Genomic DNA, 6295 nt, shown 5'->3' on the forward strand with positions numbered 1-6295 from the left:
CCTTGGTCCACCCTAGGAAGACATGGCGACCACTTACTGCTCCTTCTTTTGTTAGAGATTAAAGAGGAATTCGTGTCGCAGCTTGATTTGATGGATATGGAAATGCCTGGTGACCATTCAAATGGCAGTGGCCTACATTTTTGTTGTTGTTGGTTTCGATATAAAGACAACAATGAACTGGATTCTCTATTTTCCACACAACCAGTGCAGCAATTCCACATCTTGGGTTCTAGAGATGGAGGGCAGGCCCGGAAAAGCGAGGCACCTGTGACAGAAGGAGCCTGAGGGTTGCTAATCAGCTCCACCTGCCAATTCACCTTCTGAACTTCAGAATGCTTCTTTGAAGACTTGTAGCCATGAACTCTGATTCCTTTCTAAAATATGAAAACAAATAAATACAATTTCCTTCAGGAGGTGCCATCATCAGATAATTTAGACCTCAAGTTGACCTGTCTTTTAAAGGTGATTTGTAAAGTACAGTGATTTCTCAAGTGCAGCTGTTTTCATTATTCTGGATGGATTTTCATGAAAACGACAAATCCTTAACTTCTTTCAAAGGGGCAGATATTTGAGATGGTGGCAATTCCCAGAAAATTCGCCAAGAATGAAAGTTGAATCACATGCTGCAGAGAGATGGACGTTGGTCAAAAGCAAGTAAATATTATTAGCAGCTGGACAGGAATGAGAAAGGGAGGGCATGAGCTTGGAAGGGGGTCAGTACTTTCCATGAGGCTCCTTCCTGGACCCCAGATTGAGCATAGCTTCCTATCTATCACGTGCCTGCTGCAGTTTGTCCTCCTGAGGACGGCGGTACACACCCTGACCTCTACCTACTTCTCCCGCTTCACCTTCTGCCATCTTCCTTGCAAGTCCCCTGTGGGGCTCCAGGCACACTTGACTCACCAGTTCCCGAATGCGGCACATTCTTTCACGCCTCTGTGACTTTCACATGCTGTCATTCCCTTCCCTGCAAAGCCTGGCCTTCTTTCTTCCTCTTTCTATGCTCATCTTCAGGAATTAGCAAACTGTCATGTCTTCCATGGAAGCTTCTCTGGTTCCATTTCCAGTCACATTCCAAACATGTATGATGTATTTCTGGAGGTAGATCCAAGTGTATCCAAGATCCAAGTGCATTTCTGGTGTAGATCCACCACATAGTGCTGAGGATGCTAGGATACTTAATCTATGCTTCCCTTTCCTCAGTCGTATAATACTAGCACCTATAAAAATATGGTGATAAAACAACTAGAAAGTTTTCTGTAAACACATAGTAACTCAACAAGTTTTTTATTTTTATTTTTATTTTTTTTGTACCAGGGATTGCACCCAGGGGCCTTTAACTACCAAGCTACATCTCTAGCCCATTTTATTTTATATTTTGAGACAGGGTCTTCCTAAATTGCTTAGAGCTTGCTAAGTTGCTGAGACTGGCTTTGAATTTGCAATGCTCCTGCCTTCACCTCCCAAGCTACTGGAATTATAGGCATGCACTACCGTGCCCAGCCTAAGTGTTTTTAAAAATTTGGTTATTATAACTGGGTGCAATGGCGCATGCCTGTAATCCCAGCAGTGCAGGAGGCTGAGGCAGGAGGATCTCAAGTTCAAAGCCAGCCTCAGCAAAAAATCGAGGCATTAAGCAACTCAGTGAGACCCTGTCTGTAAATAAAATACAAAATAGGGCTGGAGATGTGGCTCAGTGGTCAAGTGCCCCTGAGTTCAATCCCTAGTACCGCCCCCCCCAAAAATTGGTTATCATTTATCACCACTGTTACCATTATCACTATCAATTTCCCACATGCTTTTACTTTATACACATGATTATTATTTGTGTCAGTCTTATCTCATGTACCTTTAATCCTCAGGCTAAGCATAATATTTGGCATAAACAGGTATGCAGTAAGTATTTTTGAAATTTAATTATTAATGTCTATGCTTTTCCCCCCTTATCTGCTTATAAGCTCCTTGAGGTAGGTTTCCTGCTTTGTATGTAACAATCATCGAGGATGCTGGCCAGTGCCCTGTGCATAATCAATATTCAAATATGTCATGAAGAAGCCCATGCATTAAAGACCTTTGTGTACAAACGACTGTTCAAATGTTGGCTGACACAGAGCAGGACAGACCATAGGTGTAGCAAGAGAGCTGCTCCCAGTGTGGCATGGGGCCAGCTGAATGCTTGAAGGCAAACGCTTCTTCGGTCTGATTTTTTTTCTTTCTCATAAACTTCTCTTGAAATGAAAAGGGCAGATGGCAAATGAGACGCAGTGTTGAAGCTGAGGATGCATCTTCTGAGCCCGATGCCAGTGTGTGGACATGGTAAGGGAAAGAAGTCGAGGTGGGGGGTGTCCAAATGGGCTACTGCTGTTGGCTCATCCTTGTCCCTCTAAGAGGGAAGATTCTATGCTCCCGAGGATTGACGTCTGCATTCCACAGAGCAGAGGATCCTCTTCTGCAGACTCTCTAATGGGTGTCATTGCAATGGATGCTTCAACATGTTACATTCATTAGGTAACAACTAGTTTAAAGTCATTATTCTCTTGGACTAGTGGCCGGACCGAATGGAGCACTTTAATCTCACTTCTGAAAGCGGGAAGTGAGTATTTGTATGCCACTATTTAAAGTGGGTTGTTTGTTTCCCAAGAGCGTGGTGTGTTTTTGATACATCTCATATGATCTTCTAACAATACCAATCTGAAATTTGGATTGATTATTTAATAACTCTTACCTTTTAAACACTGTTCCTTTAAAGGGACTCTTGTTTTGAGCTGTTTGAGCTCTGAATTTATGTTTTGTTTAAAGAGTGCCATATAAAGTTGAGATCAAGAGATTTTGCAGGAATGGTTTAAATTAAAAAAATATGAGAAAGCTACTTGAGTTTAAATGGAAACTTTAAAGATTTTCTCAGGAAACTGAGACATACAGAAAAGAAATGAGTGTGGGGGTCATTAGAAATGGAATGCAAGACGATTTATTTATATTTTTTATCTAAGGTGCTGGAAATGAAAGATGGATATAGAAAGATGAATGAGGGAAGGGTTTTGAAAATGCTTCATCAAGCAGTGACCTTGTTGCCTGAAATGGCAAAGTAGAATGGATGCCTCTTGCCAAACCTCAAACAAGCCTGTCCTTCAAGAGGACCCAGCAGGGGGCTTCCTGATGGCTTTCCCATGGCATTTCACTTGCCCTTCTCTTCTTCTTTTTTTTTTTGGGGGGGGGGGTGTTGGGGATTGAACCCAGGGCCTCCCTGTGCATGCAATGCCAGCCCTCTAGCAACTGAGCTATATCCCCAGCCCTTTGCTCTTCTCTTCTTATGAGCCTGCCGTGGCCTCTAGTTGCTCCCATTGATGAATGGGAGGAGGCACCTTCTTTCCCTAACTCAGTCAGCCCCCATCTTCTGTTCTAGGTATGAAGACTTGCCTGAAAATGACAGCCATCACCCTCTAAAGATGTGTTCACCGAGGACCCATAGCATCATGCCTGGCACTGATAAGTGCTAGAAATTCAGGGATGTTGTGGCTTGGCCCTTGGTAGATGTTCACGTGGGTGTTTCCTTTTCCTCCAAGGCACATGACTAACTTTTATTTCTCCGGCAGGCATATTGCAGTCAGGCAAAACCATGTGACTGGAGTCTGGCTAATGGATTTGAGTAATGCAAGCCACTTCCAGCCCTCACTGCTAACGCATCTTCATGATCTTTCCTCTTTTGTTCATCATTGTCAGATAAAAGCAGTAAATACAGAAATGGAGTTCCAGGTTGCAGAATTTAACACCATCACTAGATGGAAGATTCTGGTCCTGTGTTACTATGTAGGAGATCCATTTGCGTAACTATCTGATCAGAGATTGCTGCATGGGACTTTGTGTAAGCAGGAAATGATCTCTAATGTTGTTAATCTGCTGAGATTTTAGGGTTTATTTGTTACTGAAGTGGCTCTCTTATCTATTCTGATTAACAGAGTGCATATAATCTCTTCAAGGAGTTAATGTTTTGGTTGAAGAGGCATGAGTACATGATTATATGTATTGGTTGGTAGAGTGAATGAGATGTGTAAGAACCAATGGAGGTACAGCAGGGAATAAGATGGGGTGATGATGATGATAGGGAAACTTTCTGGAGGAAATGTATCCTTGTGTGTTTCTTGCAAGTGTGGATTTGCTGGGGAGGGTGGCTGTGGGCAGGGAGAAGGAGAGGATTAGAGCAGGTCAGTGTTGTTGGAGCAGAAAAGATGGGGTTGGTCATAGTGATGGATGGGGCTGAAGAGGGGGTAAGTGTCAGCTCACACAGCATCTTGCACCATGTGGGGTCCCTGAGCTTTTGGAGATTGATCCTGTTCAGGTGCTGATCTGTGATGCTATAGGAAGGTGCTGCTCTTTTAAATCAATAACTTCTTTCATTGGGTAAATCTAGCTGTTAAAAAATTAAAGTCAGCTGAACTAAACAGCAAGCTTAATGATGTAGTTGATTCATATTCTGGCGTAAGTTCCTTATTCAGAAAACTGTTCATTTGTTTGAGGACCACACTTTGAGTAGTTCTCTTTCTGACAATTTTTTTTTTCTGCTTGCTGTGGTCAATAGTTATGAGGGTGTATATTTGGAGGCTGGGAGACTGTTGAAGGTAAATGGGGAAATAATTCTGATGGAAGATATTAAAGACATAAACTAGAGTGTGGTATAATATTGACCCAAACCAAATGGATTCCACAAATATTAGTATAGGAACAGGGAGGAGGGAGGGAGAATTTGAAAAATGAGCCCAGTTTATTGACAGCAAAATTAAGGAGACCAACAAGATCTCATCAGAAAGATCTGGCATGCTGGGGGAAAGAGGGTCTTGAAAACATAGAGCGAATGGAGGTTTTAGAAATATGAAGCCTATAAAATCTGCAGGAAGTTCAGCAAAATATCAATTAAAATGCCTCCACTGGAATTCTTAATGAGGGTGTCTTTGATGGGATTTGGGGCAGACAAGTGGCTGTGGCAATGGCAACATGTTAGTGGAACTTGAAGGGACTGTAAAATCATCCAGTGAGCAGGACAAGTCCCTTTTCTTTCTGAGTCCTAGTTCTACCTCTGTAAGGTGAGAAATCAGACGAGGTCTTCTCCAAGATGCTTTGGGCTCTCAGAGTTTATAATTATAGATAGTATTTTGAGCACCTAATTTGTTGTAAGCACATAATTTTTCATAAAAATTCTGCAAGATATTGGCATCCTGCTTTTCCTGAGGCTGGAACAATTTAAGAATCATGCTGAAGTTCACATAGCGAATGAATTTCTGAGCTGAGAATTAAAAACTAGGTTTTTCTGACAATAAAACCCATGTTCTTTTCCTTATTCTGTGCTGTACAATGATTTCAAGGAGAGATAAGGCACCAGGCAGAATGTGAGTTGGATTTTGGCAGTGGATCATTTGTAAGAGCCACCCTTACTATATTTTCATAGGCAATCTCCTTTAATAAAAGGCAGAATGTTCCTTTTGAGAAACATAAACAAAATTCAGTGTGAGGTCTTTGAACTACTCTGATATTGGGTATATAAAAAAAGACCAGGTTGATCAGCAAGTGACAGGGAAATAGGGAACTTTTATGTAGACAGAAAAAAAATCAATACCAGCATAATAGTTTATGGAGGCAATGCATTTTGCCTTTAAACATCTCTGAAGATGAGCTCTGTAGTCGATAGTTACAGAAACTCTTGGGAACATCATTCTCATTCAGTGCAGATAAGCGGATACCTGAAGCCAATTATCTGATATAATAAGAGAAGACCTCACGCTTTCTCAAGGTGTCTCCCCCAGAGTATGAGGCAGGAATGATTATTTTCTAAGTTGGCCAGCTTACTGGGGAAACATAGTATATCTTACCCAGAGAGAAACAGAGGGAACATGTTTGGAGTGTATAACAACCACTGGTGTTACTGGGCATTGGAGATCTGAGTAAAGAGGTAGAGCCAGGGTTTTCAGAAGTTTTTGACATGATTATTCAGATCTTTCTACATACTCCTCCTGGCACACATGCCCTCTGTCCAGTAGTTACCAATTTCTTCTTATGCTCTCACATAGTCCTTTCATAGAAAATCTGAGCTAGAAATGTTCTGGATATAGGAAGTGCAAATATTCCATTCTATATAGTTAAAGAAACCAAACAGGTGGGTGTGAGGTCTTGGCCAAGGCAAAAGTTAAGGTCAAGCTGAGATTGTAGCTCACGTTTCCTGGTCTCCAGTACTGTGCTGTTTCTGCTGCACATAGGTCTGGAATGCTCAATGCAAAATGGGGCTCTATCTTAGCCACTCTTAAAG

This window comes from Urocitellus parryii, chromosome 12 (assembly GCF_045843805.1).
Source record: "Urocitellus parryii isolate mUroPar1 chromosome 12, mUroPar1.hap1, whole genome shotgun sequence".
NCBI lineage: Eukaryota > Metazoa > Chordata > Mammalia > Rodentia > Sciuridae > Urocitellus > Urocitellus parryii.